The following is a 25,204-nucleotide window of genomic DNA, read 5'->3' on the forward strand; positions in this document are numbered from 1 at the left end:
GGCCAGGCCTGCACTACATCACCAACACATTTGGAAAAAAAACAAAAACAAACAAACAATTATCATAATGAATTTACACATAACTAAGGACAAAGCACAGATGTTATAAATAAAGACAGACATATTAAAAACTCACCATCCGCCCTTGGGCGGTCCGAATCCCGGACATGAATGGCAGAAACCACCTCTGGCGGAATCAGCGTACGCATAGGCTCCTCCCAATCTTTATAAGACGCTCGGAAGGGGTGTCCACCCCCGGTTTGACGGGCAGATTTTGCCTCCGTAGCCATCTTTGCCTTCACACGGCGCTTGATGTCATAGAAGCGTTTCCGACAGGTGTCTTCGGTCCGCCTCACCACACCCTCACTGTTCACAGCAGCAACAACCTTCCCCCACAGAACAGTCTTCCTGCGGGTCGACACCTTTGCTGCATCAGACCCAAACAACTGGCGATGATGCCTCATCAGCTCCCGCACCAGAGCCATATTTTCGGAGTAACTAAACTTTACATTGCGGCCCGTCTTTGTAGTGGTGCGTGGCTGCGGAGCCACAACACCATCACTATCACTATTAGTGGAAGCCGCAGCCGCAACCTCCCCCTCCTCCTCACTAACCTCCTCCCTCTCACTCACCTCCTCCACCTCACTCACCTCCTCCCTCTCACTCACCTCCTCCACCTCACTCGCCTCCTCCCTCTCACTCACCTCCTCCACCTCACTCACCTCCTCCACCACACTCAACTCTGACTGTGACATAATCAGAACAAACCACAAAAAACACAGAGAAAATAAAACAAATAACACACTCCTCCACTACCACTACACACCACACACACACACACACACACACACACACACACACACACACACACACACACACACACACACACACACACACTCACTCACTCACTCACTCACTCACAAACAATGACAATAGACGTAACTAAAAAACAAAAGACAAAAAACTTGACAGACTTTTAAATAACTCCACAACAAGTATGACAAGACTACTTACACACACAGTACAGCACTCAACAATCACAAAACTCCGCCTCAAAACCTCCACAAACTCCACAAAACTCACCAACTCCAATACACCTTCCTCTCTCCTCTCCACTAGCTAAACCCACGAGGTGCGGCCGGTTTGGGGCGTTTTTATAGTAATGTGCACTGACACTCCTCCATCACGAATCTAACCAATCACGGACGAGTGACAAAAACGAAACTTAGGAAAAAAAACGCGCCAGTGAACGGACAAACACTGCCGTAACCGAAATGTGATGCATTCGTAACAAAAACCACAGAACACGGCCGACAAACCGCAAAATCGGCCGCGTTATAACTTACAAAACCACGAATGACATCGACATCGTAAAACACAAAAAATACAAATACGACAGCTTAGTAAATGAGGCGTAACAAATTCAAAAAGTTGCACAAATACACTTTCGATGACATTCGTGATGATTCTCACTACAAATCGGTACTAATACGAATCTTAGTAAATATACCCCATAGTTAGAATTCTCATGCTTCTTATGCAAGAGCAGACAGAGACAGCTCCATCAGTAAGATGCTTGCTTGCAGTGTAATAGGTCGTGGGTTCTAATCCTGGACATGACACTTGCAAATTAATTGTCAGAGAAATAAGCAGCATTGCGAAAGACTGAGCAGATCTGTGTAGTGTGTAGTGTGTGGCTGGATACTACATAGATCTGCCTAGTTGCAACGGTTTTGAACTGAAAATTCTAAGTAGTAGCTTCATATAATTAGAATTTGCAGGCATGCTATGCAGGAGCAAATATCTCTATCAGTAAGTGGTTTTCCTTCAGCGTAATAGGTCATGGGTGTCAATCCTGGGTATGACTGCTAAGAAATGTGTGATTTAAAATAAATGACAATGAAATATAGATATATATTTTTTCAGAACACTCCATATGCACACATAGACACACACACACACACACACACACACACACACACACACACACACACACACACACACACACACACACACACACACACACTTATATATATGTAGTGAACAGATGCCTCTTATGTAATTATAACATGAAATTGTTACACCATCAGCAAGAATCACCAATTTGGTGAGATGTATCACTTAAAATCTAAAATGACGATAAAGTTTTACTCGTTTCACATGTTTATTAAAAGTCCATTAAAAACAGCAAAAAGGTGTTCATTGTTTTACAGAAATCCTTTTTTCTCCTCATATTTGTGTAGATTGGAGGTCACATTAGGAACATTTTATATATATATATTAGAGATGAGTGGGTTCGGATCTCTGAGATCCGAACCCCCCCCCCCCCCGAACTTCACCCATTTTACACGGGTCCGAGGCAGCCTCGGATCTTCCCGCCTTGCTTGGTTAACCCGAACGTCATCATCCTGCTGTCAGATCTCGCTAGATTCGTATTCTATATAAGGAGCCGCGCGTCGCCGCCATTTTCACTCGTGCATTGGAGACTGAATTGAGAGGACGTGGCTGCATTCTCTCCCTGAAAAGCTCCGTAATCTGTGCTCAGTGTGCTGCAAATATCTGTGCTCAGTGTGCTGAAAATATCTACGTTCTCTGCCTGAAAATGCTCCATATCTGTGTTCAGTGTGCTGCAAATATCTGTGCTCAGTGTGCTTTATTGTGGGGACTGGGGACCACCAGTATATAATTATACTTATAGTAGTACAGTACAGTAGGCCATTGCTGTATCTTGCAGCTCTGTGTAACTGCAAGTATCCATTCCATATCTGTGCAGCATTTTTGTGAGCAGTATATATTAGAGATGAGCGCCTGAAATTTTTCGGGTTTTGTGTTTTGGTTTTGGGTTCGGTTCCGCGGCCGTGTTTTGGGTTCGACCGCGTTTTGGCAAAACCTCACCAAATTTTTTTTGTCGGATTCGGGTGTGTTTTGGATTCGGGTGTTTTTTTCAAAAAACCCTAAAAAACAGCTTAAATCATAGAATTTGGGGGTCATTTTGATCCCAAAGTATTATTAACCTCAAAAACCATAATTTCCACTCATTTTCAGTCTATTCTGAATACCTCACAATATTATTTTTAGTCCTAAAATTTGCACCGAGGTCGCTGTGTGAGTAAGATAAGCGACCCTAGTGGCCGACACAAACACCGGGCCCATCTAGGAGTGGCACTGCAGTGTCACGCAGGATGTCCCTTCCAAAAAACCCTCCCCAAACAGCACATGACGCAAAGAAAAAAAGAGGCGCAATGAGGTAGCTGTGTGAGTAAGATTAGCGACCCTAGTGGCCGACACAAACACCGGGCCCATCTAGGAGTGGCACTGCAGTGTCACGCAGGATGTCCCTTCCAAAAAACCCTCCCCAAACAGCACATGACGCAAAGAAAAAAAGAGGCGCAATGAGGTAGCTGACTGTGTGAGTAAGATAAGCGACCCTAGTGGCCGACACAAACACCGGGCCCATCTAGGAGTGTCACTGCAGTGTCACGCAGGATGTCCCTTCCAAAAAACCCTCCCCAAACAGCACATGACGCAAAGAAAAAAAGAGGCGCAATGAGGTAGCTGACTGTGTGAGTAAGATAAGCGACCCTAGTGGCCGACACAAACACCGGGCCCATCTAGGAGTGTCACTGCAGTGTCACGCAGGATGTCCCTTCCAAAAAACCCTCCCCAAACAGCACATGACGCAAAGAAAAAAAGAGGCGCAATGAGGTAGCTGACTGTGTGAGTAAGATAAGCGACCCTAGTGGCCGACACAAACACCGGGCCCATCTAGGAGTGTCACTGCAGTGTCACGCAGGATGTCCCTTCCAAAAAACCCTCCCCAAACAGCACATGACGCAAAGAAAAAAAGAGGCGCAATGAGGTAGCTGACTGTGTGAGTAAGATAAGCGACCCTAGTGGCCGACACAAACACCGGGCCCATCTAGGAGTGGCACTGCAGTGTCACGCAGGATGTCCCTTCCAAAAAACCCTCCCCAAACAGCACATGACGCAAAGAAAAAAAGAGGCCCAATGAGGTAGCTGACTGTGTGAGTAAGATAAGCGACCCTAGTGGCCGACACAAACACCGGGCCCATCTAGGAGTGGCACTGCAGTGTCACGCAGGATGGCCCTTCCAAAAAACCCTCCCCAAACAGCACATGACGCAAAGAAAAATAAAAGAAAAAAGAGGTGAAGATGGAATTGTCCTTGGGCCCTCCCACCCACCCTTATGTTGTATAAACAGGACATGCACACTTTAACCAACCCATCATTTCAGTGACAGGGTCTGCCACACGACTGTGACTGATATGACGGGTTGGTTTGGACCCCCCCAAAAAAGAAGCAATTAATCTCTCCTTGCACAAACTGGCTCTACAGAGGCAAGATGTCCACCTCATCATCATCCTCCGATATATCACCGTGTACATCCCCCTCCTCACAGATTATCAATTCGTCCCCACTGGAATCCACCATCTCAGCTCCCTGTGTACTTTGTGGAGGCAATTGCTGCTGGTCAATGTCTCCGCGGAGGAATTGATTATAATTCATTTTAATGAACATCATCTTCTCCACATTTTCTGGATGTAACCTCGTACGCCGATTGCTGACAAGGTGAGCGGCGGCACTAAACACTCTTTCGGAGTACACACTTGTGGGAGGGCAACTTAGGTAGAATAAAGCCAGTTTGTGCAAGGGCCTCCAAATTGCCTCTTTTTCCTGCCAGTATAAGTACGGACTGTGTGACGTGCCTACTTGGATGCGGTCACTCATATAATCCTCCACCATTCTTTCAAAGGGGAGAGAATCATATGCAGTGACAGTAGACGACATGTCCGTAATCGTTGTCAGGTCCTTCAGTCCGGACCAGATGTCAGCATCAGCAGTCGTTCCAGACTGCCCTGCATCACCGCCAGCGGGTGGGCTCGGAATTCTGAGCCTTTTCCTCGCACCCCCAGTTGCGGGAGAATGTGAAGGAGGAGATGTTGACAGGTCGCGTTCCGCTTGACTTGACAATTTTCTCACCAGCAGGTCTTTCAACCCCAGCAGACTTGTGTCTGCCGGAAAGAGAGATCCAAGGTAGGCTTTAAATCTAGGATCGAGCACGGTGGCCAAAATGTAGTGCTCTGATTTCAACAGATTGACCACCCGTGAATCCTTGTTAAGCGAATTAAGGGCTCCATCCACAAGTCCCACATGCCTAGCGGAATCGCTCCGTGTTAGCTCCTCCTTCAATGTCTCCAGCTTCTTCTGCAAAAGCCTGATGAGGGGAATGACCTGACTCAGGCTGGCAGTGTCTGAACTGACTTCACGTGTGGCAAGTTCAAAGGGCATCAGAACCTTGCACAACGTTGAAATCATTCTCCACTGCGCTTGAGACAGGTGCATTCCACCTCCTATATCGTGCTCAATTGTATAGACTTGAATGGCCTTTTGCTGCTCCTCCAACCTCTGAAGCATATAGAGGGTTGAATTCCACCTCGTTACCACTTCTTGCTTCAGATGATGGCAGGGCAGGTTCAGTAGTTTTTGGTGGTGCTCCAGTCTTCTGTACGTGGTGCCTGTACGCCGAAAGTGTCCCGCAATTCTTCTGGCCACCGACAGCATCTCTTGCACGCCCCTGTCGTTTTTTAAAAAATTCTGCACCACCAAATTCAAGGTATGTGCAAAACATGGGACGTGCTGGAATTTGCCCATATTTAATGCACACACAATATTGCTGGCGTTGTCCGATGCCACAAATCCACAGGAGAGTCCAATTGGGGTAAGCCATTCCGCGATGATCTTCCTCAGTTGCCGTAAGAGGTTTTCAGCTGTGTGCGTATTCTGGAAAGCGGTGATACAAAGCGTAGCCTGCCTAGGAAAGAGTTGGCGTTTGCGAGATGCTGCTACTGGTGCCGCCGCTGCTGTTCTTGCGGCGGGAGTCCATACATCTACCCAGTGGGCTGTCACAGTCATATAGTCCTGACCCTGCCCTTCTCCACTTGTCCACATGTCCGTGGTTAAGTGGACATTGGGTCCAGCTGCATTTTTTAGGACACTGGTGAGTCTTTTTCTGAGGTCCGTGTACATTTTCGGTATCGCCTGCCTAGAGAAGTGGAACCTAGATGGTATTTGGTAACGGGGGCACACTGCCTCAATAAATTGTCTAGTTCCCTATGAACTAACGGCGGATACCGGACGCACGTCTAACACCAACATAGTTGTCAAGGCCTCAGTTATCCGCTTTGCAGCAGGATGACTGCTGTGATATTTCATCTTCCTCGCAAAGGACTGTTGAACAGTCAATTGCTTACTGGAAGTAGTACAAGTGGGCTTACGACTTCCCCTCTGGGATGACCATCGACTCCCAGCAGCAACAACAGCAGCGCCAGCAGCAGTAGGCGTTACACGCAAGGTTGCATCGGAGGAATCCCAGGCAGGAGAGGACTCGTCAGAATTGCCAGTGACATGGCCTGCAGGACTATTGGCATTCCTGGGGAAGGAGGAAATTGACACTGAGGGAGTTGGTGGGGTGGTTTGCGTGAGCTTGGTTACAAGAGGAAGGGATTTACTGGTCAGTGGACTGCTTCCGCTGTCACCCAAAGTTTTTGAACTTGTCACTGACTTATTATGAATGCGCTGCAGGTGACGTATAAGGGAGGATGTTCCGAGGTGGTTAACGTCCTTACCCCTACTTATTACAGCTTGACAAAGGGAACACACGGCTTGACACCTGTTGTCCGCATTTCTGTTGAAATAGTTCCACACCGAAGAGCTGATTTTTTTGGTATTTTCACCAGGCATGTCAACGGCCATATTCCTCCCACGGACAACAGGTGTCTCCCCGGGTGCCTGACTTAAACAAACCACCTCACCATCAGAATCCTCCTGGTCAATTTCCTCCCCAGCGCCAGCAACACCCATATCCTCCTCATCCTGGTGTACTTCAACACTGACATCTTCAATCTGACTATCAGGAACTGGACTGCGGGTGCTCCTTCCAGCACTTGCAGGGGGCGTGCAAATGGTGGAAGGCGCATGCTCTTCACGTCCAGTGTTGGGAAGGTCAGGCATCGCAACCGACACAATTGGACTCTCCTTGTGGATTTGGGATTTCGAAGAACGCACAGTTCTTTGCGGTGCTACTGCTTTTGCCAGCTTGAGTCTTTTCATTTTTCTAGCGAGAGGCTGAGTGCCTCCATCCTCATGTGAAGCTGAACCACTAGCCATGAACATAGGCCAGGGCCTCAGCCGTTCCTTGCCACTCCGTGTGGTAAATGGCATATTGGCAAGTTTACGCTTCTCCTCCGACAATTTTATTTTAGGTTTTGGAGTCCTTTTTTTACTGATATTTGGTGTTTTGGATTTGACATGCTCTGTACTATGACATTGGGCATCGGCCTTGGCAGACGACGTTGCTGGCATTTCATCGTCTCGGCCATGACTAGTGGCAGCAGCTTCAGCACGAGGTGGAAGTGGATCTTGATCTTTCCCTAATTTTGGAACCTCAACATTTTTGTTCTCCATATTTTAATAGGCACAACTAAAAGGCACCTCAGGTAAACAATGGAGATGGATGGATACTAGTATACAATTATGAATGGACTGCCGAGTGCCGACACAGAGGTAGCTACAGCCGTGGACTACCGTACTGTACTGTGTCTGCTGCTAATATAGACTGGATGATAATGAGATGTAGTATGTATGTATAAAGAAGAAAGAAAAAAAACCACGGGTAGGTGGTATACAATTATGGACGTACTGCCGAGTGCCGACACAGAGGTAGCTACAGATGTGGACTACCGTACTGTACTGTGTCTGCTGCTAATATAGACTGGTTGATAATGAGATGTAGTATGTATGTATAAAGAAGAAAGAAAAAAAAACCACGGGTAGGTGGTATACAATTATGGATGGGCTGCCGAGTGCCGACACAGAGGTAGCTACAGCCGTGGACTACCGTACTGTACTGTGTCTGCTGCTAATATAGACTGGATGATAATGAGATGTATTATGTATAAAGAAGAAAGAAAAAAAAAAAACACGGGTAGGTGGTATACAATTATGGATGGACTGCCGAGTGCCGACACAGAGGTAGCTACAGCCGTGGACTACCGTACTGTACTGTGTCTGCTGCTAATATAGACTGGATGATAATGAGATATAGTATGTATGTATAAAGAAGAAAGAAAAAAAAACCACGGGTAGGTGGTATACAATTATGGACGGACTGCCGAGTGCCGACACAGAGGTAGCTACAGCCGTGGACTACCGTACTGTACTGTGTCTGCTGCTAATATAGACTGGTTGATAATGAGATGTAGTATGTATGTATAAAGAAGAAAGAAAAAAAAACCACGGGTAGGTGGTATACAATTATGGATGGACTGCCGAGTGCCGACACAGAGGTAGCTACAGCCGTGGACTACCGTACTGTACTGTGTCTGCTGCTAATATAGACTGGATGATAATGAGATGTAGTATGTATAAAGAAGAAAGAAAAAAAAAACCACGGGGAGGGGGTGGGAAATTATGGATGGACTGCCGAGTGCCGACACAGAGGTAGCTACAGCCGTGGACTACCGTACTGTACTGTGTCTGCTGCTAATATAGACTGGTTGATAATGAGATGTAGTATGTATGTATAAAGAAGAAAGAAAAAAAAACCACGGGTAGGTGGTATACAATTATGGACGGACTGCCGAGTGCCGACACAGAGGTAGCTACAGCCGTGGACTACCGTACTGTACTGTGTCTGCTGCTAATATAGACTGGATGATAATGAGATGTAGTATGTATAAAGAAGAAAGAAAAAAAAAACCACGGGTAGGTGGTATACAATTATGGATGGACTGCCGAGTGCCGACACAGAGGTAGCTACAGCCGTGGACTACCGTACTGTACTGTGTCTGCTGCTAATATAGACTGGATGATAATGAGATGTAGTATGTATAAAGAAGAAAGAAAAAAAAAACCACGGGTAGGTGGTATACAATTATGGATGGACTGCCGAGTGCCGACACAGAGGTAGCTACAGCCGTGAACTACCGTACTGTGTCTGCTGCGACTGGATGATAAATAATGATATAAAAAATATATATATATCACTACTGCAGCCGGACAGGTATATATTATATAATGACGGACCTGCTGGACACTGTCAGCAGAATGAGTTTTTTATAGAATAAAAAAAAAAACACCACACAAGTCACACGACGAGTGTTTAACTTTTTCAGGCAATCACAATATAGTATACTATACTGGTGGTCAGTGTGGTCAGGTCACTGGTCAGTCACACTGGCAGTGGCACTCCTGCCTGCAGCAAAAGTGTGCACTGTTTAATTTTAATAATATGTATGTACTCCTGGCTCCTGCTATAACCTATAACTGCTCCCCAGTCTCCCCCACAATTAAGCTGTGTGAGCACAGTCAGATATTATACATAGATGATGCAGCACACTGGGCTGAGCACAGATATGGTATGTGACTGAGTCACTGTGTATCGTTTTTTTCAGGCAGAGAACGGATTATATTAAATAAAACTGCACTGGTGGTCACTGGTCAGTGGTCAGTCACTAGTAAACTCTGCACTCTCTAGTACTCCTAAGCTCCAGTAAATCAAGTGTCTCTGTCTCAATCTCACTCTCTCTCTTCTAATCTAAATGGAGAGGACGCCAGCCACGTCCTCTCCCTATCAATCTCAATGCACGTGTGAAAATGGCGGCGACGCGCGGCTCCTTATATAGAATCCGAGTCTCGCGATAGAATCCGAGCCTCGCGAGAATCCGACAGCGTCATGATGACGCTCGGGCGCGCTCGGGTTAACCGAGCAAGGCGGGAAGATCCGAGTCGCTCGGACCCGTGTAAAAAAACATGAAGTTCGGGCGGGTTCGGATTCAGAGGAACCGAACCCGCTCATCTCTAGTATATATAGTATTACAGTGCAGCATTTTGGTGACCCAACAGTATATAGTTGTGTACAGTAGGCCATTGCTGTATCTTGCAGCTCTGTGTCACTGCAAGTATCCATTCCATATCTGTGCAGCATTTTTGTGAGCAGTATATATAGAATTACAGTGAGGCATTCTGGTGACCCAACAGTATAAAGTTGTGTACAGTAGGCCATTGCTGTATCTTGCAGCTCTGTGTCACTGCAAGTATCCATTCCATATCTGTGCAGCATTTTTGTGAGCAGTATATATAGTATTACAGTGCAGCATTTTGGTGATCCAACAGTATATAGTTGTGTACAGTAGGCCATTGCTGTATCTTGCAGCTCTGTGTCACTGCAAGTATCCATTCCATATCTGTGCAGCATTTTTGTGAGCAGTATATATAGTATTACAGTGCAGCATTTTGGTGACCAACAGTATATAGTTGTGTACGGTAGGCCATTGCTGTATCTTGCAGCTCTGTGTCACTGCAAGTATCCATTCCATATCTGTGCAGCATTTTTGTGAGCAGTATATATAGTATTACAGTGCAGCATTTTGGTGATCCAACAGTATATAGTTGTGTACAGTAGGCCATTGCTGTATCTTGCAGCTCTGTGTCACTGCAAGTATCCATTCCATATCTGTGCAGCATTTATGTGAGCAGTATATATAGTATTACAGTGCAGCATTTTGGTGACCCAACAGTATATAGTTGTGTACAGTAGGCCATTGCTGTATCTTGCAGCTCTGTGTCACTGCAAGTATCCATTCCATATCTGTGCAGCATTTTTGTGAGCAGTATATATAGTATTACAGTGCAGCATTTTGGTGACCCACAGTATACATATATAGTACAGTACAGTAGGCCATTGCTATTGATATATTACTGGCATATAATTCCACACATTAATAGATGGAGAACAAAAATGTGGAGGGTAAAATAGGGAAAGATCAAGATCCACTTCCACCTCGTGCTGAAGCTGCTGCCACTAGTCATGGCCGAGACGATGAAACGCCATCAACGTCGTCTGCCAAGGCCGATGCCCAATGTCATAGTAGAGAGCATGTAAAATCAAAAAAACTAAAGTTTAGTAAAATGACCCAAAAAAATCAAAATTAAAAGCGTCTGAGGAAAAGCATAAACTTGCCAATATGCCATTTACGACACGGAGTGGCAAGGAATGGCTGAGGCCCTGGCCTATGTTCATGGCTAGTGGTTCAGCTTCACATGAGGATGGAAGCACTCATCCTCCCGCTAGAAAACTGAAAAGAGTTAAGATGGCAAAAGCACAGCAAAGAACTGTGCATTCTTCTAAATCACAAATCCCCAAGGAGAGTCCAATTGTGTCGGTTGCGATGCCTGACCTTCCCAACACTGGACGGGAAGAGGTGGCGCCGTCCACCATTTGCACACCCCCTGCAATTGGTAGAAGGAGCACCCACAGTCCAGTTCCTGATAGTCAAATTGAAGATGTCACTGTTGAAGTACACCAGGATGAGGATATGGGTGTTGCTAGCGCTGAGGAGGAAATTGACAAGGAGGATTCTGATGGTGAGGTGGTTTGTTTAAGTCAGGCACCTGGGGAGACACCTGTTGTCCATGGGATGAATATGGCCATTGACATGCATGGTCAAATTACAAAAAAAATCACCTCTTTGGTGTGGAATTATTTTAATAGAAATGCGGACAACAGGTGTCAAGCCGTGTGTTGCCTTTGTCAAGCTGTAATAAGTAGGGGTAAGGACGTTAACCACCTAGGAACATCCTCCCTTATACGTCACCTGGAGCGCATTCATCAGAAGTCCACTGACAACTAAATCCCTTCCTCTTGTACCCAAGCTCCGGCAAACCACACCACCAACTCCCTCAGTGTCAATTTCCTCCTTAGACTGGAAAGCCAATAGTCCTGCAGGCCATATCACTGGCAAGTCTGACGAGTCTTCTCCTAACAGGGATTCCTCCGATGGATCCTTGAGTGTAATGCCTACTGCTGCTGGCGCTGCTGTTGTTGCTGCTGCAAGTCCATCGTCATCCCAGAGGGGAAGTCGGAAGACCACTTGTACTACTTCCAGTAAGCAATTGACTGTCCAATAGTCCTTTGCGAGGAAGATGAAATATCACAGCAGTCATCCTGCTGCAAAGCGGATTACTCAGGTCTTGGCAGCTGTGTTGGTGTTAAACGTGTGTCCGGTATCCACCGTTAATTCACAGGGAATTAGAGAATTGCTTGAGGTACTGTGTCCCCGGTACCAAATACCATCTAGGTTCCACTTCTCTAGGCAGGCGATACCGAGAATGTACACAGACATCAGAAAAAGAATCACCAGTGTCCTAAAAAATGCAGTTGTACCCAATGTCCACTTAACCACGGACATGTGGACAAGTGGAGCAGGGCAGACTCAGGACTATATGACTGTGACAGCCCACTGGGTAGATGTATTGCCTCCCGCAGCAAGAACAGCAGCGGCGGCACCAGTGGCAGCATATCGCAAACGCCAACTCGTTCCTAGGCAGGCTACGCTTTGTATCACCGCTTTCCATAAGAGGCACACAGCTGACAACCTCTTACGGAAACTGAGGAACATCATTGCAGAATGGCTTACCCCAATTGGACTCTCCTGGGGATTTGTGACATCGGACAACGCCACCAATATTGTGCGTTACATGTGGGCAAATTCCAGCATGTCCCTTGTTTTGCACATACATTGAATTTGGTGGTGCAGAATTTTTTTAAAAACGACAAGGGCATGCAAGAGATGCTGTCGGTGGCCCGAAGAATTGCGGGCCACTTTCGGCATTCAGCCACCGCGTGCCGAAGACTGGAGCACCAGCAAACACTCCTAAACCTGCCCCGCCATCATCTGAAGCAAGAGGTGGTAACGAGGTGGAATTCAACCCTCTATATGCTTCAGAGGATGGAGGAGCAGCAAAAGGCCATTCAAGCCTATACATCTGCCTACGATATAGGCAAAAGAGGGGGAATGCACCTGACTCAAGCACAGTGGAGAATGATTTCAACGTTGTGCAAGGTTCTGCAACCCTTTGAACTTGCCACACGTGAAGTCAGTTCAGACACTGCCAGCCTGAGTCAGGTCATTCCCCTCATCAGGCTTTTGCAGAAGCAGCTGGAGAGATTGAAGGAGGAGCTAAAACGGAGCGATTCCGCTAGGCATGTGGGACTTGTGGATGGAGCCCTTAATTCGCTTAACCAGGATTCACGGGTGGTCAATCTGTTGAAATCAGGGCACTACATTTTGGCCACCGTGCTCGATCCTAGGTTTAAAGTCTACGTTGTATCTCTCTTTCCGGCAGACACAAGTCTGCACATGTTCAAAGACCTGCTGGTGAGACACTTGTCAAGTCAAGCAGAACGTGACCCATCAACACCTCCTCCTTCACATTCTCCCGCAACTGGGACTGCGAGGAAAAGGCTAAAAATTCCGAGCCCACCCGCTGGCGGTGATGCAGGGCAGTCTGGAGCGAGTGCTGACATCTGGTCCAGACTGAAGGACCTGCCAACGATTACTGACATGTCGTCTACTGTCACTGCATATGATTCTGTCACCATTGAAAGAATGGTGGAGGATTATATGAGTGACCGCATCCAATTAGGCACGTCAGACATCTGTACGTATACTGGCAGGAAAAAGAGGCAATTTGGAGGCCCTTGCACAAACTTTCTTTATTTTACCCAAGTTGCCCCCCCTCCAGTGTGTACTCCGAAAGAGTGTTTAGTGCAGCCGGTCAACTTGTCAGCAATCAGCGTACGAAGTTACTTCCAGAAAATGTGGAGAAGATGATGTTCATCAAAATTAATTATAATCAATTCCTCCGTGGAGACATTCACCAGCAATTGCCTTCAGAAAGTACACAGGGACCTGAGATGGTGGATTCCAGTGGGGACGAATTAATTATTCTCTGTGAGGAGGGGGATGTACACAGTGAAAGGGGTAATGAATCGGACGATGAGGATCAGGTGGACATCTTGCCTCTGTAGAGCCAGTTTGTGCAAGGAGAGATTGATTGCTTCTTTTTTGGTGGGGGCCCAAACCAACCAGTCATTTCAGCCACAGTCATGTGGCAGACCCTGTGGCTGAAATGATGGGCTTGTTAAAGTGTGCATGTCCTGTTTATACAACATAAGGGTGGGTGGGAGGGCCCAAGGACAATTCCATCTTGCACCTCTTTTTTTTTATTTATCTCTGCATCATGTGATGTTTGGGGCTAATTTTTTTTAAGTTCCATCCTGTCTGACACTGCAGTGCCACTCCTAGATGGGCCAGGTGTTTGTGCCGCCCACTTGGGTCGCTTAGCTTAGTCATCCAGCGACCTCGGTTCAAATTTTAGGACTAAAAATATTATTGTGAGGTGTGTGGTGTTCAGAATAGACTGGAAATGAGTGGAATGATTTAAGCTGTTTTTGAGGGTTTTTAAAAAAAAAAAAAAACACCCGAATCCAAACACACCCGAATCCGACAAAAAATTTTCAGGGAGGTTTTGCCAAAACGCGTCCGAATCCAAAATACAGACGCGGAACCAAATCCAAAAGCAAAACACAAAACCCGAAAAGTTTCCGGTGCACATCTCTAATATATATATATATATATATATATATATATGTGTGTGTGTGTGTGTGTGTGTATATATATATATATAATATGTGTGTATATATATATATAGTAGCAGTATTACCCGGCACTCCTGGTTTCAATTTGCCTGGGTGCCCTCCATATCAATGTATACAAACGTTCGGAAATAAATGGCGTCACTCCGATCTTGCAATCGTCAAAATGTGTATTCAGAAAATTAACACAGTGCCAACGTTTTCGGGGGCCCGTAGCCCCTTTGACAAAGGGGCTACGTGCCCCGAAACGTTGGCACTGTGTTAATTTTCTGAATACACATTATGACGATTGCAAGACCTGGAGTGACGCCATTTATTTCCGAACGTTTATATATATATATATATATATATATATATATATATATATATATATACATATACCTATACTTATATGTAACACCCCTTTACCTGGGCTTTCTGGGTAATGGTGTGTATTTAAACTCTTCCCGCTTTGCAATGCTTCTCACCTCTTGGTATTAGTGCCTCCACCCGAATCTTGACGTGACGTGCTCTTCTGGGAAGTGTTAAATTTTGGAAACACCAGAGGGAGACTCGGGAAACCCTCTGCCCACCACGTGCTTAGACCGACCCCACTACAGGAATATATCACACGGATATGTTGCAAAAGCCACTCTGGCACATTTATTAAAGGGTCTGGAATAGCAATTGCTTTTATGCATTTATATACAAGGGACTATAGTAGATCAATAAAAGAGGACATATACTAAAGGCATAGGAACATGTTGGTCAGTAATGCACACACATATCTAAAGGGTGTATAATGCAGTAATAAGAAAAATGAACATAATACATGAATCTGCTTTCTCCTGTCTGTCTGCCCCTTCCTGAACTTCCCTTTTGTATGCAGATAAAACCCTGGCCTTTGCAATCACTGACTGGGTAATGACAACTTAAAACAGCAGTATAACAAGGAATTTCACACATACCACATACAGCATTAGACAATACATCCCCCACTATAGTGCACTGTTATTTCAGAGTTCCTTATCTTCTGCATGCTATAGCTTGACTGAAAAGGTACTTTAACAGGTTCCAATTGGCACTTTCAGCAATGCTGGTACTTGTAGTTCCACAAACTGATTCTTGGTGAAATCACACACTTTGTTAGCTACTATTTACCAGTCTTTACCAAGACACATAACACTGTAAACCGTTACTTATCTCACATTCCTCCAAAGTGTGTCCCTCTGCAAACTGTCCTCTTCAGGGGTCGAAAAGGAAGGTTTGAAATGCATTATCCTCTGTAGGCCACTTAACCTTATCAGACTGGGGTTCTCCCTCTCCGTAGGGCTCTTTCTGTACAGTCACGTGGACTTCTTCCCCAGTATTCTCCAGTCATTGTCAGCTGCATCTTGCTATATTCCAGACATGGTTCCTTCTCCCTCCTTGGCCATCTCCTCCTCCACTCCTCTGGACAAAAGCATTCCATTCTCCACTCCCCCCTCCCCATGCCCTGTTTCTCCACCCCCGACAGCCTCTGCGTGTCTCTCTGTATATCCTCTGAAACCCAAGGCTGTCTGGGAGATGTAGTCTCTAAACACAAAATGGCCGGTGTCCAATTTCACATCTGCTGCCTGTCATAAGCGCTGGGCGCTACATACTCCCACTGTGGGACTGGCAATCCGCTGACAAAGTGATGAGCCTGTTCCACACCCTGAAAAGGAATATGTGTTAAACCATTCTGTCTGTTTACACATCCACACATACCCTGACAAGCTCCTACGATGACAGGGGTGGGCCCCAAATAAGGCCAAGGGTAGACCCAGTGAGGGTGAACCACCCTGGGCACTTCAGTGGCCCTTCCTAACTCATCATAAGTAAATATCATAGGGGCCCTAGTGGTGCGTCTGGGTCGGCTAATAGCTGGAAGGGCTCCCTCATCTCCCTCTGACACCCTTTCTGGTTGTTCAGCCTCTCCCCCAACATCTCTCTCTTCTGGTTGGTCCTGAGCCTGTCCCTCAGGTTCTCTAACTTCCACCGTTACTTCAGGTACGACCTCCTCCAACCTGCACACCTGTTCTCCTCTTGGCTCTCCTGTAGCTCTCTCAGTAGACCTGTGGGGTCTAGTGACCTCATGACTTTGAATGACAGTCTCATTTTCCGTAGTGGGAGAATCATACCCCCATTCATCCTCACTGCAATCTGTCTCTTTATAATCTCTAGTTTCCTCTCTCCTGGTAGACCTCAGTCTTCCTGGCTTCCTCCAGGGCACCCTCTCGGTGGTCTCAACAGCATGCTCGGTCTTGAACCTCACATCTCTCCCAATCGGTAATAGGTGTTGACGGTGATAAGTCTTTATGGGCCCTGTTTGTCCGTCAGGCCTTACACGGTAAACAGGTGCCCCAGACATTTTGGCCACCACTTCATAGAGTTCTTCTCTCCATCGATTTGCCAATTTATGCTTTCCTGGTATTCCCAGGTAGCGGAGCAGTACTCTGTCTCCTATCCCCAGCACATTCTCTTTCACACGACTGTCATATCGAGTCTTGTTTCTCAAACCAGACTTAGTAGAAGCTTCTTGAGCCAACTTGTGAGCATGTCTCAGTTCTTCTCGCAGTCTCTGCACATACTGTAAATGTGTCTCCCCCGAGTGGGAAACCTCCATTATTCCGAAACAAATGTCTACAGGCAGTCGGGCTTCTCTTCCAAACATAAGGAGGTATGGTGAGTATCCAGTTGACTCATTTTTTGTGCAGTTATATGCATGTACTAACTGACTGATGTGCCTACTCCAGTGTGCCTTCCTGGCAGTGCCCAAAGTGCCCATCATGTTGAGAAGGGTTCGATTGAATCTCTCTGGCTGCGGGTCCCCTTGTGGATGGAATGGTGTCGTCCTCGACTTCTGTATCCCACACAATTCGCAGATCTCTTTTATCAGCCGACTCTCAAAATCTCTTCCTTGATCAGAATGTATCCGGGCTGGAAGTCCATAATGCACAAAGAATTTCTCCCATAGAATCTTGGCAACAGTTGTGGCCTTTTGATCTTTGGCTGGGTAGGCCTGGGCGTACCGAGTGAAATGATCTGTCACGACGAGAATATGTGCTGTGTTGCTTTCATCTGGCTCTACAGAAAGGAAATCAATACACACCAGCTCTAGTGGCCCATCACTCGAAATGTTTTTCAATGGTGCAGCTCTTTCGGGCAGTGTTTTACGCAGAATGCAAGTCCCACAATTTCTGCAATATTTTTCAATATCAGTCTACATCCTTGGCCAATAGAACCGATCGGCAATCAACCCGCTTGTTTTCTCAACACCTAAGTGCCCATGTTGGTCATGTAGGGCATTCAGTATAGAATCACGATGTTTATTTGGCAGAACCAACTGTCTTCTTATTCTACCATCTCGGTGGGTAGATTCCCTATAAAGGAGGCCTCCTCTGACCATCAGAAATTCTCTTTGCCTGTGCAGTAAGATGGCTTCTTCTATTTTAAGGGCCTTTGGCCCCAACCTCTCATTGTTCTTTATCATCCAATAGACCGCTCCTAGGGACAGATCTTCTAGTTGATCACTTTTCAGCTGTTTCCTACTGATCCTCTGCAGATCACCCAGTTCAAACTGACTCAGCCAGCAATAATGTTTGGGCAGTGCCGCTTCTGAAAGTCCCAATGCAGTGACACATTCTCTCACAGGTGGCACCACCACTCTTCCTTCATGGCACATACCTCTTACTTCTGGAGCAGGCACTTCAACCCACTCTTCTTCAGGTGATTCCGCATGTCTTCCAGCCAACCTGGACAAAGCATCAGCATCAATGTTTCCTTTGCCAGGTCGGTACTTCAGCGTGAAGTCATACACAGCCAAAGCTGCCAGCCATCGATGTCCTGTGGCATCCAACTTTGCTGTAGTCTGGATGTATGTCAACGGATTGTTGTCAGTATGGACTTCAAATGTAGCACCATACAAATAATCATGCAGACGGTCGACAATGGCCCATTTTAATGCCAAGAATTCCAGCTTGTGCACAGGATAATTCTTTTCGCTGGGTGATAGGCCTCGGCTAACATAGTGCACAGGCCTCATCTGGCCTTCTTGTTCTTGGTAAAGTACTCCTCCGAGTCCATCAAATGATGCATCTACATGAAGAATGTATGGAAGGTCAGGGTTTGCATAGGCGAGCACTGGAGACTGGGTAAGACCCTCCTTCAATCTCTTGAATGCAGTTTCACACTCTTCTGTCCATCTTTCCCCAAATAGGTCATTAACGCGGAGAAAGTGTTTATTTCCTTGCTGGGTCATCCACCCCTTCACTGGTGGGTACCCTTTGGTTAATTCTGTCAAAGGCTTGGCTAGTTTCGAATATCCTGGAACAAATCTTCTGTAGTACCCACAGAACCCCAGAAAAGACCTCAGTTCCTTTAGTTTTGTGGGGCGTGGCCACTCTTCCACAGCTTCTACTTTGGCTGGGTCAGTGGAGATCCCTTCTCTGCTGACAATGTGCCCAACATACTTGACTTGCTTCTGGCATAGTCGACACTTTTCTAAAGATAGCTTTAGCCCTTTACTCTTCAATCGGTCAAGTACTTTGAGCAATCTCTCGTTATGTTCTTGTAGAGTCCTCCCAAAAACAATCAAGTCATCCAGATACACGATTACCTCACGGAAATTCATGTCCCCCACGGTCTCATCCATGCACCTCTGAAAGGTGGCTGGGGCACCTTTTACCCCCTGTGGCATTCTCTTGAACTGAAAGAACCCTTCAGGGCATATGAAGGCTGTCTTCTCAGCATCTCCCGGACTCATTAGAATCTGGAAGTACCCACTCCTGAGGTCTAGCACAGAGAACCATTTGCTTCCTTGCAGACAGTCAAGTGCCTCATCAACTTTAGGCACTGTGTACTGGTCTGGCACTGTTCGCTTGTTAAGAGTTCGGTAGTCCACACACATCCGGATATCACCATTCTTCTTACGAGCCACCACTATTGGAGAGGCATAGGGACTCTCTGATTTTTCAATGACATCATTCTCCAGTAGACCTTTCAGATGACTTCTTACATCATACAAATCCGCAGGGGCCAATCTTCGTGACCTTTCTCGAAAGGATTTTTCATCAGAATCTTATGTTGGACCCCTCTAGCCAGCCCTAGGTCCCAATCTCCTAGGGAGAAAACATCTCTCCTCTCTAACATTTCTTTGATCAGTCTGTCTAGATCGGCTTTCATGGCATCTGTACCTTCAAAGCATGGTTGGAAACTGTCTGCAACCAACACACTCTTTTTCTGAGCTTCTTCTGCCTCCTTTTTTCGATAGGCCGCCAGGCATACAGGATGAATGGTGAGCGTCTGGTAATATTCCTTTCCACCCTCCTCTCTGCACCATTGGGCTAGTGTATTGAACAAATGGGCATTGGTTCCTATGATAGCTTGCACATCTCTATCCTCTTCTTCTGGATCGGGACACACAAGGGCGACTACTTGCACTTCTTTTTCAATCCCAGCCACTTCTCTTGGGAACTTGAGGTCCACTGTGATGTATCCGAGATATGGATAGCTCTGTTCACTGAGGCCCCAGATGGTCAGCCCAGACAATGGATGTACCTTGACATCAGACAGATTCTCACGAAACCACTTCTCGAACACAATGGACACCTGGGAACCACTATCCAGTAGAGCCGTACACCTCTGTCCATTCAATAAGGCAGTCACGTGAGGCGCTGGACCGACTAGGCCAGGTGGCAATATATTCCAGGTAGCAGGTGAGTTCCCCACAGCATTGGTACTAACTTTATTTAGGGGGCCAGGGTGGGGTCTTCTGGTCCCCCTTTCTCGTTTCCCGAAGGCTGTTCAGGTGGTGGGGATTGCTTATATGATGACCTCTGATTCCATCTGGCTGGACACTGTCTAGCTATATGTCCAGGCCGACCGCACTCAAAACATCTTCTGGGGTCACCTCGACTCTCTAGTTGTATTGGAGATGATGGATGCGAAGGCCTTGGGGCCTCCCTAGCTGTCTGAAGGGCTAACAGACGGTCTATCTGTTCCTTCTGCACTTGAAGGATCTTCAGTAACTCCACCTCTTTTGCACTGGTTTCCTGCTTCAGGCTAACAGTCTTTATCTTTTTGGCCACACCATCTCTAGCTTCGATTATAGCTTCCTTTTGTTTGACTTCATCGATTAGCTGGTTGAAAGAAGGAGCTGGGTTTCTAGTAGAGTCTCCCCGGAGCTTCAATGCAACTGGGTCTAAAGACAGTGCTCCTCTTAGTAACTGTTGCAGGCGACTCCCATCTACTTCACTGAGGGTCATTCCCCCTTTTTCCACAATGCGGTAAATTAGCTTGTCCAGGCGGTATAGATATTTGGACAATCTCTCCCCCGGCTCTTGACAGGTGTTTCTTAACTTGTAAAGGAGGTCAGTGGCATCTTCTGATGTTCCAAACTCTCTTTCCAGAGCCGCTAGATAGTTCCGTGCAGTAGCATTAGGGTCACTCCGACGAGTGGCCTGCACAATCTCCATTGCTGGACCACGTAAACTCTCCACTATCCGTTGTCTCTTTGCAGTCTCAGGACAGTGCCACTCTTCCATGTACTGGATTGCAGTGTCTTTCCACACCTCATAGGCATCTTCTCCAGTTGGAACAGGTTGGACACCTGAGAAAGGTCTCAATCTCCTATATCCACCATCATACTGGTTTCTTCCCTGTTGCTCCACGAGTTTATTCATAGCGACCAAAAATAATCGACTCTGCATGTCAGAGGCTCCATCTAGGCCCAGAGGTGAATCATCTTGTCTTAGAATGTCAGGGGACTGTACAATGGGGCTCCTTGCCCTCTCTTCAGTAGGACTTGATTCTTGGGCAACTCTCATCCCCTCACTTGGCTTAAGAGGCAACACTACACTCCAACGTTTGCTTCCCTCATATGAAAAAACAGCAGGGATCAATCCTCTCTCCAACACAGCATCGCTCTCTAGCAGCACAGCATCATCCCTCCTGCCCAGTACATTTGGCCTCTGCATCCCTGTCCGATCTGCAATCATCTTGGTAACCTCCTCATCTGGAACTTCCTGCAGTTCACCGCACAAAACAAAACAGCATTCTGAATCTTTGGATAGTTGTTCACACCAACCATATACTTCTTCTGGCTTCAAACTAGCCATGGCGCCCGCCTGGTAAGCAAATTCTGAGTTACCTGTACGAATCTCAGCAGTGCCTCCACTGTAACACCCCTTTACCTGGGCTTTCTGGGTAATGGTGTGTATTTAAACTCTTCCCGCTTTGCAATGCTTCTCATCTCTTGGTATTAGTGCCTCCACCCGAATCTTGACGTGACGTGCTCTTCTGGGAAGTGTTAAATTTTGGAAACACCAGAGGGAGACTCGGGAAACCCTCTGCCCACCACGTGCTTAGACCGACCCCACTACAGGAATATATCACATGGATATGTTGCAAAAGCCACTCTGGCACATTTATTAAAGGGTCTGGAATAGCAATTGCTTTTATGCATTTATATACAAGGGACTATAGTAGATCAATAAAAGAGGACATATACTAAAGGCATAGGAACATGTTGGTCAGTAATGCACACACATATCTAAAGGGTGTATAATGCAGTAATAAGAAAAATGAACATAATACATGAATCTGCTTTCTCCTGTCTGTCTGTCCCTTCCTGAACTTCCCTTTTGTATGCAGATAAAACCCTGGCCTTTGCAATCACTGACTGGGTAATGACAACTTAAAACAGCAGTATAACAAGGAATTTCACACATACCACATACAGCATTAGACAATACATCCCCCACTATAGTGCACTGTTATTTCAGAGTTCCTTATCTTCTGCATGCTATAGCTTGACTGAAAAGGTACTTTAACAGGTTCCAATTGGCACTTTCAGCAATGCTGGTACTTGTAGTTCCACAAACTGATTCTTGGTGAAATCACACACTTTGTTAGCTACTATTTATCAGTCTTTACCAAGACACATAACACTGTAAACCGTTACTTATCTCACATTCCTCCAAAGTGTGTCCCTCTACAAACTGTCCTCTCCAGGGGTCGAAAAGGAAGGTTTGAAATGCATTATCCTCTGTAGGCCACTTAACTTCATCAGACTGGGGTTCTCCCTCTCCGTAGGGCTCTTTCTGTACAGTCACGTGGACTTCTTCCCCAGTATTCTCCAGTCATTGTCAGCTGCATCTTGCTATATTCCAGACATGGTTCCTTCTCCCTCCTTGGCCATCTCCTCCTCCACTCCTCTGGACAAAAGCATTCCATTCTCCACTCCCCCCTCCCCATGCCCTGTTTCTCCACCCCCGACAGCCTCTGCGTGTCTCTCTGTATATCCTCTGAAACCCAAGGCTGTCTGGGAGATGTAGTCTCTAAACACAAAATGGCCGGTGTCCAATTTCACATTTGCTGCCTGTCATAAGCGCTGGGCGCTACATATATATGGGGGAAGGGCACAAATATTTATCTTGCCTCCGGCCAACTGGGATGAACTTACGCCACTGACTGGCCTGCAGCTTTCCTTTTACCCTGCAAGGGAACGGTGTTTCACAGAGCGTCTACTGATTGGATAAACTGTTCTCACCCAATCAGCTTAACTGACACGCTGACTGTGGACCTGCAATCCTGATGCTGCTACAGTCCAATGGGCTTCCCTTGGGAAGTTGATATACTGCAAACAGTAGTGATACTTGACATCCCAAGCAGCAGAGCCGCCCATAGGCATAGGCAAACTAGGCAATTGCTTAGGGCATTTGATATGTCTAGGGGCATCAGCAGCTTCTGCTGATTAAAATGATATGCGGCATGCCTATATTCTGTGTGTAACATTTCATATGCAGATACAGCCACAGTCCCACACAGTATATAGGCATGCTGCATATCATTTTAATCAGTAGAAGCTGCTTGTGCATCCTAGCCACATAGCAATGCAAATAAGATGCTTTTTCATAATAAAAAAGGTGCCCGACGTTAGCATTGAGGCAAGATTTATGAGGACACATCTGTATCCAAGCAAAGGTCACAGTGTTAGTGGCAGTGTGAGTGTTGTGTGCATGTGAGTGGGTTGGTTGTGAAGTAGTGTTCAGAATATGTGTAAGGAGCATTATGTGTGTCATGTAAAAATGCATTAATAATGTGCAACATATGTGTAAGGGGCACTATGTGTGTCATTATGTGTATGAGGGCATTAATAATGTGCGGCATCTGTGTAACATTAATAATGTGCCTCATATGTGTAAGGGGCATTATGTGTATAAGGTGCTCTACTATGTGTCGTTGCATATAGAAAGGGCACTACTGTGTTGTCTAATGTGAATAAAGAGCAATAGGGTGTGGTGTAATGTGAATAAGGAGCAATTCAGTGTGATGTAATGTGAATAAGGGGCTCTACTGTGAGGAGTAACATTTATAAGGTAAAGTGATACTACTGTGGGATGTAATATGAATTATGGACACTATCGTATGATCAAATGTGAATAAAGTTGCAGTACTGTGTGGCATAATTGGAATTGGGGTTACTATTGTGTGGCCATGCCCCTTGCCAGCAAAAACACACCCCTTTTTGGGCTGTGTGCCAAATGTGCGAACTGTTCCTATTTAAAATATAGGGGGTACAAACACCAAAATAAGGACTGCAATGAGTGAGGAGTGATGGTGCTGGGAAAGAGGTGCAAGGTCACAGGCGGAACCAGCGGTGGCGCTAGGGGGCACCAGCCAAAATCTTGCCTAGGGCATCATATTGGTTAGGGCCGGCTCTGCCAAGCAGCACAATATTCATATGGTAAAGTGGTGTCTGTTAGATTGTTTTTAAAAACAGTTTTTCTCATACGTCCTAGAGGATATTGGGAATCTATTTAGAACCATGGAATATAGACGGGTCCACTAGGAGCCTAGGCCACTTTAAGAATTAGATAGTGTGCGCGGGTTCATCCTTCTATGCCCCTCCTACCAGACTCAGTTTAGAAAATGTGCGCGGAGGAGCCGGTCACGTCGCTGGAAGCTCCAGAAGAGTTTTCTGCATTTTTTTATGCTTGTTATTTTCAGACAGGACTGGATGGCACCAGCCTGCCTGCTTCGTGGGTCTTGGGGGGGGGGGGCGGCCCAAACTCTTGAAGAGTTAATGGTCCCGTTCTCCTCTGACAGAACACTAGCCCATGAGGGAACTATTCACAAGCCCCACCATGGCGAGCGTCCATTCCCGCAGCACGCCGCCACCCCTAACAGAGCCAGAAGATAGAAAAGTGGTGAGTACTAAGCCGGCGTCCCGGTTAGCGGGTCGTCTGCCATTATGGCGGCATGAGGGTATGGAGACGCACGGCTTCTACGGGGGTGGCGGGGTCTCCAGACTGAGTACACAGTGCGGACATGCCGCTTCTGAGGGAGAAAACTGAGTCTAAGTACACTACGGGTGTACACAGTACCCAGACTGGCATTACAGACTTAAAAGGTGACTGACTCCATTTTAAGCACTAAAATTACCTCAGCCAGTATAAAAAAACGCAAAGACTGCGCGCCATTGAAGGGGCGGGGGCTTCACTATGAGTGAATGCAACAGCTCACCATCGCCGTTTTCCCTCTGCAGTGGACAGAGACGCTGACTGACAGGGACGTGCAGCTCCTCCGGAGAGACTCCAGATTACCTCAGCGGTACCAGCGGGTCATAGCAGTGGGGGAGCGCTTACTATTGTACTAAGGTTCCAATCTGGGTACATAGTCTGC

Source organism: Pseudophryne corroboree, chromosome 4 (genome assembly GCF_028390025.1).
Source record: "Pseudophryne corroboree isolate aPseCor3 chromosome 4, aPseCor3.hap2, whole genome shotgun sequence".
NCBI lineage: Eukaryota > Metazoa > Chordata > Amphibia > Anura > Myobatrachidae > Pseudophryne > Pseudophryne corroboree.